At 30.2% G+C, this 12,285-nt stretch overlaps 1 protein-coding gene across 5 annotated transcripts in view; it reads right to left on the bottom strand.

Annotated features, from left to right (window-relative positions):
* LOC145242018 (protocadherin beta-2-like) overlaps positions 1-12,285 on the bottom strand; it is an 828,148-nt gene that overhangs the window by 313,656 nt on the left and 502,207 nt on the right. The window contains exon 1 of one of the 5 annotated variants that reach the window (XM_080104911.1): positions 6,355-6,724. The exons of the other annotated variants lie outside the window; for them this stretch is intronic. The gene's annotated coding sequence lies outside the window, so the exon portion shown is untranslated. Of the gene's footprint in view, positions 1-6,354; positions 6,725-12,285 lie in introns of those variants that run through there. 5 annotated transcript variants of the gene reach the window in all.

The following is a 12,285-nucleotide window of genomic DNA, read 5'->3' as shown; positions in this document are numbered from 1 at the left end:
AAATAGCGATCTGCGAGGGAGCAAGAAAATCCTGACTTCTTTTGTTTTTTTTACCTATGATTTTAATGTAAATACAAACAATAAACTTAAGTGTATTTAAATATAAATGCACTGAAACATTTGTCTTTTTATGAATATCCTTAACCTCCTATAATGGAGACGCTGTGTCTGTATGTTTGCAACAACTCAGTATATTTAAAATACCATCAAATTTTGTCAATTCTGAAAAGGGGGGTAAATTATGATCTTTTTAAAGTGTTTAACTCCACCAAATTAACATTTTTTCTAAGAGTCCATAACTTAAGACATGTAAGCAATAAGTTCATACGTGTCCCATCATAACAGAAAGTTTTTGATTGAATTTATTTGGAGATGACACTTCTTGAAATGCATACAAGGGAAAGATAATCTTCATGATCCTCTTCCAACCTTGAAACTTTGAAAATGTTCAACTTTGATTTTAGTAAGATTAGACCATTGTTAAAAGACAGAAAAGTATAAGGTGATCCTCACCATAGAATCGCTAGTCGTATTTTCATGGCAAGTGCTCGTCTGAGCTACAATCTATGGTCCTCCCATACAAAACCTCCACAAAAAAACACTTGTCTAGCTATAACCACTGTCAACAATTCTACCCCCACTCTCTATATGTGCATAAATCTAAACAAAGATTCCATGAACAAAGCTTCTTTCCTAGAACTGCCCACCTGTAGAAATCTGTTCTCCCGGTCTTCTTTCTGACTAACTACAATATGGTCGTCTTCAAGTCCAATGTAAACAAGTTCTTGTTAAGCCGCCCCCTTTAAATAATCAAATTATACCCAATTTCCACCACTAACAATTACTATGCTGTTGTCCTGGTGACCACTGTACACTCATTAACTCTTATCTTCACTTGGCCTTCGAGCCTTGATGAGTGGTGACTCCTTCGGAAAAACAAATTCATAATCCTTTCTGCAATCCAATCATATGTGGTTCAATTAAACTTCATTCTATGCCTGACTTGTCCACCAAGTTTCTATCCCCATATTCCACAGTCTTTGTTTTATTGCTGTTCATTAATAAGTCAAACTGGATACAAAATGCAAAATCTAATTCTGGCTGCGATGGCCATCTTCAGTGTAGGAATAGTTTAGGGATCGTTTTGATACACATTATCTTTTGAGATAATTCTACAGATAAAAAGTGTGAAGCTAATTCGAAATCAGACATCCTACTGATGAGACAATCTCCAAAGTATCCCCCGTATATCATTGAACAATAATAAAACCAAAACTGTTTAACTTCTTTTTTTTTTTAATAATCTTAGTTGGGCATCCCAACAATTGCGGAAGCTTGTATTGAAATCAAAACTGAAATGGAAGCACCATATGTGACAGGTATAGTTTAGTTAAAAAAAATCTTCCTTTGAGAACACATTAACACTTTGTAGTTGACATTAGGATGGCATTGTACAGAAAGAGAGACAAACCAACAAAAAATTTGGTGAATTATTAATAGATTTGATGTATATGTTTTATGGCATATCCTTTTTTTTTAATTTAATTTTCACCCCAAACAAGGCACAATGCCACTTTGAAGTAGGCGGCTACTATCGGGAACATAAGTTGCAGGGTTATTATGAAGGGAGATGAGCAGCAAGATGTCTGTTCACATTACACTTCTGCATGTCAGTACAGTTGAGAAAGCAGCATCCTGGAAGGGAGTTCCAAAGTCTAATAGTTCTGGGGAAGAAACTATTGGAGTAGAAGGCCTTCTTATATCTGGGGCTCTCTACTGTGAAGGGGTGGGATTTAGCTGCTTGTTGGGTTTGTAAGGGTATTCACATCGAGGAGGTACTAGTGCTTGTAGTTGGTCAGAGCATTCACCATTAAAGTACTTGTAGAACAGGCAGAGGGATGCAACATTTCATGGATGTGGACAGAGACTGAAACCTTGATGACAGTTCAGGATCTATCAGGTTGGTGACTCTCTTTTGAACCCTGTCCAGGAATGAGAGACAAGTAGCAGATACACCAGTCCAAATGTGACAACAGTACTCCATACATGGGCGAATGGTGGCCTTATAGAGGTACAGGATACTTTCAGGCGTAAGTAGTTTTCTAGCACGGTAGAGAGAGCCCACCTCTCTATCAACCCATTTTAAATTATGCAATGCTGACATATAATGAAAAGAACTGTTTAGTCTGTATTGCAGCATATCAACGATATAGGTTACTAGCAGGTCACGCATAAATATTTTTTATTAATACAGAAACTGAGACATGTGCATGTGAGTATCATGTGTTTTTCTAAACAGTTCACTTTTTGTAAAAAAAAAAATACTCCAGCTGAGATCAAAACCAAAACCTAAAGACAGAGAGTCAAGTACGATAACCATTAGACCAGCGTGACACGATCTTTAAACGGTTTTTTCAAACTACTTATTCTTAACATAAGTAATCTGTAATATGAACTAGTCATACATGTGCATTTATGAAACAACAAACAGATAAAAATCGCACGTACCATTTTTTTCGATTTCGACTTCTTAGCAGCCCTTTTTTCTGGATGAAAACGAATTAAAAAGTTTTCCACATGTCTGAATATCCTATATATCAAATTTCAAGTTTTTAGATAAAAAATTTGTTGAGTATGTAGGTTGAGAAGTATCCACACACACACACACACACACACATTTTCACTTTTATAGACATACTAGATTTAATCTAGGGTGAAAATAAGGAGCTTGTCTCATCTCTTTTAGGGCATATCAACTTTTTTTTTATTTGATACTAGAAAATGATATTTATGTTGAACAATATATCAAGCAGGATTCACTTAAGACTTTTGGGGGGAATTAGGGATTCATAGATTTGCAAACAGTAATAATGCACAAGAGAATGTAACAGATTTTCAATACTTTAGTTTGTTTGAATCTGAATGCAATGCCAATATTTTAGTGTCAATGATTTGGTGTATTTTAACTATTAATACCTTGACAATATATTATTATATTTAAATACAAATGCATTGTCAATACTTTAGTGTATTTAAATGCTGATATATTGTCAAGGCTGCTGCAAAGAATGTCACTGTCCCTACAGCGGGTATCCATTGTCTTTTCAGACTGGACTGAGACATTGATTTTTACAACAATATTCAGAGTTTTGTTTTCGAACGTGCAGACACAAACTCTACATTATAATAACAATAATTGGTAATGGAGTTTCTTTGAAAAATTAAGGCCGGCAAGAAATCTGCAACAACAGCAACAGACAATCCTGAGATTTTTGTTGTGATCTGTGTCGACTTGATACTGACTGATAATGGCAGATTATTAAATTCTAGAGCACAAAAGATCGTTCGCTTTAATGGTACCACTCCCATCTTCATAGCTCTTTAATTTTTTTATTTAAAAAATATAGGAGACTTTACTTTTGGCGCTCCAAACGCCCATAAACAGCCGTTGTTCATTACTGGCAAAAGTACATTGAGAATGCTGGTTACTATGTAGGAAAAATAAATTATGGGGCACAGAAGGTTGCTCGTTTTAATGGTACCATTTCCGTTTTCGTAGCTCTTCAACTTTTTAAGTTAAAAAAATAGGAGGCTTTACTTTTGGAACGACCCTCATGGGTGTGATAACCTATGTTATCTTCTGTTATGCTGAGAAATCCTTTTCTGAATTTTCAGACAAATTAATGTTATTGTTTAGAAGTTCACTTCAGATAAACATGAATGTTACTTGATTTATATATGATAGAGGGGGGCATGTATGTTGAGAGTGAATCAAGAGAAAAAGCATAGAAACAGAAGAGTCAATAGTTATAAAGCTTAAAATCATAGAAACACAATTCGTTGTTTTGATATACGGCTCAAAGAAATACCTAAGATCAATTGAACTGGTACACGTGTATAGTATATGTTGTTATCGGAATGTTCAAGCATTTAATTAGGAAAATCTAATATTGATCAATGAAGACTGAGTATCTTTCTTGTAATAGCCTCTAACATTATAACACATCTTTGGAGCAACAAAAGGAGTAGGAAAATAAATTATTAACTTTTCAAACAATAAATTGATGTAAAGTTGTAAACTGTTTTGAGGAACGTTTTACAAAATTTGATCAAATACAAAAAAGATCAACTGAACAATACTACTACAAATCAACAATATTACAGTTACTAGTAATACAATATTAAAACAAATGTTAAAAAAAAAATGAAAACATTAAATTCTCAACTTTTGAACAATTAAATGTTATGTCATAACTTATATAGTTTTGAGCTGCTTTCTGAAACATAACCTAAAAAAAGATCAACTGAGCCGTGTTATAGTGAATAAGTGAATAGCAGCGAGTTTAATCATTTAAGTTCAAATCGATAAAATTATAGAAAACAATTTTGAGCTGCTTTGTAAAGCATGATCAAATTAAGAAAAAGATCAACTGAACAGTGTTGTAAATATTGAGTATGTGAATTGCAAAGAGTTAACCATTAAGTTCAAATCAACAATATTATATTTAATCATTAAGTTCAAATCAACAATATTATATTTAATCATTAAGTTCAAATCAACAATATTATATTTAATCATTAAGTTCAAATCAACAATATTATATTTAATCATTAAGTTCAAATCAACAATATTATATTTAATCATTAAGTTCAAATCAACAATATTATATTTAATCATTAAGTTCAAATCAACAATATTATATTTAATCATTAAGTTCAAATCAACAATATTATATTTAATCATTAAGTTCAAATCAACAATATTATATTTAATCATTAAGTTCAAATCAACAATATTATATTTAATCATTAAGTTCAAATCAACAATATTATATTTAATAATTAAGTTCAAATCAACAATATTATATTTAATCATTAAGTTCAAATTAACAATATTATATTTAATCATTAAGTTCAAATCAACAATATTATATTTAATAATAATACAATATTGAAACCAATTACTCTGTTTAGGATTTTCATTTTCAAAAATTAAATACGTGAAAAAATATTACTCAGGTTTTTCACAATTTAAACTTATTTTTTGTTTTTAAACTTGAACAAATCGGGAAGAACAACGGTACACATGAATCAAGAATATGTGAAGCATTTAATTGGGAATCAATAATATTAGCATGTGAAGACTGTATTTATCTTGAGAGCAATACGTTATTCAAAAACCAATGGTCTTCCTTAGAATTATAGTTAATATCAGCAGAAAAAGAAATTATGCTTTTGAAAAACTATTGTATTGAACATGCATGAAATAGAAAATAGAGTTTAAGTACCTAATTTAGATCCAACAACATTCATCCAATGTTCAGTGAAGACTATAAGACGTGTTAAACTCTCAGGATTATAAGATGAGGATCAATGGTAAATGGGGTAATCTAAGAAAAGGGGTAACACCCTGTCCTACATCTTGGTGTAGTAGCCAATGAAAAGGAAGCTTTTGGGTTGCCCTCGTCCACAGTTGGTCCATTTTTGTTTTTGTTAATTAATATCTTCATATTTTTAGTATCAAAAACAACCTGAAACTTCTAAAAGCTATTTTATTGATAAGCATGAAACAGAAAAAATATAGCAAAACATAATAAATATATTTACCACATTACAAATGTTAGCCTTGTGTGTTTTCAATACCATAAATTATATATATATATATATATATATATATATATATATATATATATATATATATATATATAAGGAGATCAAAGAAGTATATGAGGATTCTTCAAATGGACTCTTTTAAATATAATAAAAAGTTGGACATGCAGGTGGAGCTTACATACAAGAGGAAAATATATTAATAATAAAAAAATATGTATTGGTGTATATAGATTTATTGATCAATTTGAAACAAAGGAATACAGTACAGTATGCAGGGGTTTCTTCCACTTTAGATGAGAAGCATCAGGCTTCGAAATGCCCGGCATAAAGAGCTCTCATAACATCTACACACTGTATTGTATTTCTTTGTTTCAAATTAATCAATAAATCTGTATACATCAGTGTATATTTTTCTATTATCAATATATTTTCCTCTCGTACATAAATAATATATATAAATAATATATATAAATAATATATGTATAATGATGAAAACAAAAAGAAACAAAATGACAAATAAACGAGAGATAAAATCTGAAAAACAAAATGTCATAAAACAATTTGATGAAAACAGGGATTATATTTTATCGAATATTGCTCTCTCAATAGAAAGGAGATTCCACGTTCTCAGTTTTCAGGGTGTAACTCGGTATCGGCAGTTTAGCTTTCTACGAGGCCAGCAGAACTACCCAAGCTCCCCGTACAGAGCGCATGCATATAAACAAATTAGTACAGACTCACCTGCACGTTGTCTCCGTCTCTAAAAATCCACAGGTTAATTGCAGTGGGATGCGATCTATGTCCTTTTCTGACGAGATATACCACGATTGTGTGGCAACAACGTTTGGTGGATAAAGTGTTATGTGCATGAATGTTTGCAGAAAAAGGGAGAGAGAGAAAGAGAAATTGGCACAAGTTGGCAGTTCTACAAAGTGTGTTGTGTGTGTAATGGCTGCTTTTGCCTTTGCTGCGCTTTGCATGGAATAAAATCTGGCATTGTGCCCCCTGCCCTGGGAGCTAGTTCTTTCTCTTTTCTCTTTATTTTGTTTTTCCCCTTTTTATTTTTATTTCTTCATTTGTAAGTGAGCTCATACAAACACTTACATGGTCATATGTTCATGCCTAGATAAAAACACGGACACACAGTCATGCATGCGCGTTTGCCACAAGCCTTTGTTCATACTCACAGGCCTGTGTGAATGACTACATATGCACAACGATTATCTATTTGCTAACACATACATACGTCTATATATATATTTATATGGGTGTGTATGTGGTCGTGTGGAAATGTTCCTTGTATACACAAAGGTTCTATTGTCCATATCATTATGCCCATATGCTTTTAAGCACATACAAATGTCTGTACATGTGTATATCTATATGCGTACATATTAAAAGGTTTATAGCAGAACAGGAGGAATAAATGGCCAGATATGCGAGCCAAGATGTATATACCTTTTTATGTAGACATGCAAAAGCAGACAACTGATTCAAACAGACCTATTTGCATCATATATATATATATCAATATATATATATATATCAATTTATATCAATATATATATATATATATATATCAATTTATATCAATATATATATATATATATATATATATATATATATATATGTTGAAGGTTGAATACGTTTAGCATTCTATATATGATGTGAGAGGATATTTGTATTTCACTGTGAATACTTAGAAAATTTTATATATATGTATGTATGTAACGCTTATATGTTTATATATTATTTAATTACTTGGAGAAGTGACTACATATGAATAAATGACATAAGGTTCTCATTTAGATAGCTCAATAGAGCAATACTAGAGCTATAGATATTTTCTTTAAAAATACTGCATTAATAGGGATAGATATGCAAGTATTTACTCATTTTCGAAAAGTTTTTCTTTTATTGGTCACAACATTGCATTTCAGCCCCCGGTGTATAAGAATAGAATGTAACTGTTCACCAACTTATAGTTTGCAGAACTTGGGCTTCATCCGTGCATAGAAAAAAAACTTCAAAAGTTTCATAGCCTACGAATAGGACCTTTTCTGTTAATATAGCGGTTATTCATTTTCTTTTATCAACAAAATATATATAAAATTTCAAGCGGGCTTTATCTGCATTTTTAGATTGAACGCACTTGATTTATAACGCAGTAATCATTTGAATTCAATAGTAGTTTGTAGCCAGTTCGTTTCCAGACACATGGTTTTCGTCTTTTTTTCTACTTTCAGTGATATGAGCTTAAATTGTTAGCTTCGTAGCAATTGTTATTATAATTTAGTATATTACTTTTTATTGATTATTTTTTCAAATTATTACGTAATTAATACTTTTCAAACATACGTATAAAATATTTGATATAAATCTAGAAATACTAATTTAGAGTTGATTTTAAAGTCAATACTCATTAGCTGTATATATATATATATATATATATATATATATATATATATATATATATATATATATACACGCACACACACAAACACACACACACACACACACATATATATATATCTTATCCACAGAGAGATGTTTCATCATTTAATAATTCATCAGTGTGGCTAAATGTGGCAAGTGTATTGAATACATATAGCTGCCTATATATGTGTAAGGAGATGATTGTATTTACTTGTATATAGAATATATATTGTTTTAGTTCGGTATATTTGTATTCATATGATTCAATTCTAAACTAATTAACTGATTATTATGAATTTCGGAAAACTGCTGCTAAACATAAAGGGTAAAAATATGGGGTATATTTAGTTTTAGTGAATTGTATTTAATTTAGTTTTGTGAAATTTGAGCAATAGGTATTTAGATATCAATTAATAAATATTTCACGAATTTCAATTTCTTTGAAGCATTTTAAATCAAAAGGGTTTGTAAGGAACATAATTTATCACAATTTCCTATTTGTAAATTTGATTCATAGTCATTAGACACAATTAAAGATTTCTTGAATTTCAATTGATTCTTAAGACCCCTTTAGATTAAGCTATGAATTTTTGTTTGAAATCGAAATTATGTAATTAAAATAAGGATTCTAGACAAAGAAAAAGTTTTAAAAAAAAAAGAAAAAGTAAAAAAAAGAAAAGAAAAGTATGATTTAGAAAGAAAATCAAATATAAATTGCAAGTACCAGTTTTATTTCAGTCATGTGTTCGTACATTAAATTCTTAGTGAACATTAATAATATATGTGTGCATAAACTAATGAAAATATTATGCATTATGGGATATATATTCTAGGCAACATGGTGTATTATGTGAGCACATCATTTCTTTTGTCAACGTTACCATTTAGAGAGAGAATATTATGGCTAATAACAAATAACTTTTAGCTAATCTTAACAATTCTTTTTTATTATTATAATGCATTATTGTTAAAAAGTTTTATTTGAATAGATTTGAGCCTTTTATATCTTTCTTGATTCAGCTCAGTTTATGAATTCATATCTGAATAACCATTTTGCAGAAATTGATTTTCATGTCATAAACTCGTTTCTTATCGGTAAGCACTTTCAGTTGAATTAAAGTCGGTCAATTTACCTCTTATGCGCGGATCATCATATAATGATTAGATCACTCTGACAGACGTTAAAAAACATTTCAAAAATAAATGTTTAGATTCAACAGAATTTCTCGCGGTTAACGGTAGCCAAATGGATTAGATCCTTGCTAATGAAGCCAGGGATGGCTTCTGTCACTGTGTTCGAATTTATCGACTGGTATTAATCGTGACACCCTGCACTGATGATTCCTGAAAGAATGAAATACTAGTGTCTGTAGGTAATTAATAATTATTTAATAATTTATATACATACTAGCAGAAGTACCCGTCGTTGACTGGGTTCACAAACAGCCTACAGAAAATGGACTGTGATTGATGAAAGTATGATAGGTTATGAAAAGGAGGGGTTGTAAATAGATAGGTTTTGATACTCAAAACTTTTACAAAATATGATGACAGTAAAGATAATTTTCGCAAAAATATATTTTTTTATATCAACTTTGTTTCCATTCGTAGCCAAGAGTGACCAAAAAAATGATGTTTCCTTACAAAGAGAAAATGTTATATATATATATATATATATATATATATATATATATATATATATATATATATATATATATATATATATATATATAATATAAATATACAAGAAATAAATGTTACCATAGTCAATAAAAGTAGTTGTGGTAGAAAAGTTCATTGGTTTGTATTTTTAAGTAGTTTGTAAAAAAAATTTTCTTTTTTAATTCACGAACCGGTTTTAAAAAAATCAAAATGGCAGCGACTTCGAAATGGAGAGCCCCGTTTTCAATTTGAAGGAGGGACACCTGAGCATTCTGTGTTAACAGTTTAAGAGAGTTCCGTCAACGTAAGGAATATTTGTAAACATATTTTAATGTTTTCCGTTATTTTGTGCTTGAGGAATATTCGATTATGGCATGTATAGTTTATATAAAAATTCATTTAAGTAGTTATCGCCTCAAATTTAGTTTTAATTTTGGTTCGCTGAAATTATTTCAAGTAAAAAGCATTAAAAACTATTTCAAAACAAAAAAAAAACATGAACTGAACTTTTATTGACTATGGTAACATTTATTTCTTGTATATTTATTTTTTCGGTTAGTCGTTTGTTGGCTTTTCTGCTAAACACTCTTGCTAAATAATATCGACGAAATATCGAAAAACAAAGAAACAAAAACAGTTTTGAAAAATAATGAAGCTTTACTTACTTTAGTAAAATAATCCGAAACAGCAAAATGGGATATTTAAAAAGTAAACACGTAATTACTTTAGTTTTTTAAAGCAAAGAATCGATATAAATATGAATAAGAAGAAAATGGCGCCCTTTTCAAGCAGAACAGCTTCGTTTCAGGTTTACAGCATTGAATGGTGTAGTATTGCGCCGTCGGATTCAGGGTTGTACGTTTGTAATGTAAAGAACACGCAGAAAGGGTTGTAATCAATTGAATTCCTTCTAGTACACTGACAAAAAAAAGCTTAAACAGATATATAAATAAAAATAAAAATGTTATGTAAATGTTTTTAAAAAGACACGTAATCACGTGAGCAGGATGTTTCTTTCTTTTGACACGATAACAAGTAACGTTCTTATTTTTTATTATTTATCTATTTTCGAAAGAGTGCCACGTGCAAGTGGAGAAGGAAAAACAGAGTTATGCAAAATTTGGGTCGAGAATTGTCTAAAGTTCCGACTTTTTTTGGCTTTCACTTTAATAAGAACGTGAATTTATGAGGTGAATTTATTCGACACAATATGATTCAACTCAAAAAGTAAATAAAAGCTAACGTGAATTAAGATTAAAGTTAAGGTGTTATTGTGGAACCTCAACCCTTTTAAAAAACCTTGTTAAACTTTGTGACAGATTTACATTCTATGGAGGTCAGGCGCGAACGAACACCCAATAATTTTATTATACCATATTTCTTAAAACTGAAACATTATTATCAAAGTATACTTATGCAAACAGATATGAAAAGTCTTTGTTAAAGTCTGTGCCATATTTCCATGGAGGCCAGGTGCGAACGCAGACCCCACAATTTTTATGAACCACCGTTCTGCCAGATTACACATACCCATTCCTGATCCTCGATACATCTTCTATCATTATATGTAATCAGTTTTTTAAAATAGTCAACCATATAGGAGCCTATTCGTGACCACACACACACACACACACACACACAGACGTTCAGCTTTATATTATAGATATATATATATATATATTGTAAAAATTTTATAAAACCACTTTCAGGAATTAAAGTAATAAAAAATAGTCAAGCTTAACAAAAAATATATTATTCCAACTTGATGTCGTTGAATACTCTGACTGTCTACTGTGAACGTCCACCGACATAGCATTTATAGTTTCTTTCCATTCATGTATTAGATGCTGGCGGCCAAGAGGAAAGATGCTAGTCTATGAAGTCAACGGTTTTCTTCCGACCAGCAGTAATTATCATTTCACACACTGATGATTAGGTATTAAATTATTAACATATATATATATATATATATATATATATATATATATATATATATATATATATATATAACCATTTTTATTTATATTTAAGTAAACACTTTTTAATAAAAATTTCGTTAAATTCATTGTTTTGATGTGTTTTTGTTTTGTTTTTTTAAATATTCTTAACCGGGAATATATATATATTTTGTGTACAGAAAGTTGTTAGTTGAGACAGATCGTTGGTACCGTCGGTTTCAAGCCCGATAATAAGGCCCGCTTAAGGTATCCTTATCAAGCTCTCTTCAGCTAATATTCGTCTCTCTATATATATATAGGGATACAGGGTGATCCGAAAAAAACGCCCCGTTTCTTAGGCCCGTTCTTTTTGGGTCACCCTTCCAGTGACATGTGCTTAAGTTGTTAGCTTCGTATATATATATATATATATATATATATATATATATATATATATATATATATATATATATATATATATATATAACACGGAAATTACATAATTGTCGCTCTCATACCCGGATTTCCTCCTGGAATTATTCCATTATAACACTATATATATATATATATATATATATATATATATATATACCGATTGCTTAAGTTGTTAGCTTCGTATGTATATATATATATATAT

The sequence above is a fragment of the Euprymna scolopes genome, chromosome 21 (assembly GCF_053919585.1).
Source record: "Euprymna scolopes isolate OS-2025 chromosome 21, ASM5391958v1, whole genome shotgun sequence".
Taxonomy (NCBI): domain Eukaryota; kingdom Metazoa; phylum Mollusca; class Cephalopoda; order Sepiida; family Sepiolidae; genus Euprymna; species Euprymna scolopes.
The sequence above is the reverse complement of the archived record's forward strand: the minus strand, read 5'-3'. Positions and strand labels throughout refer to the sequence as shown.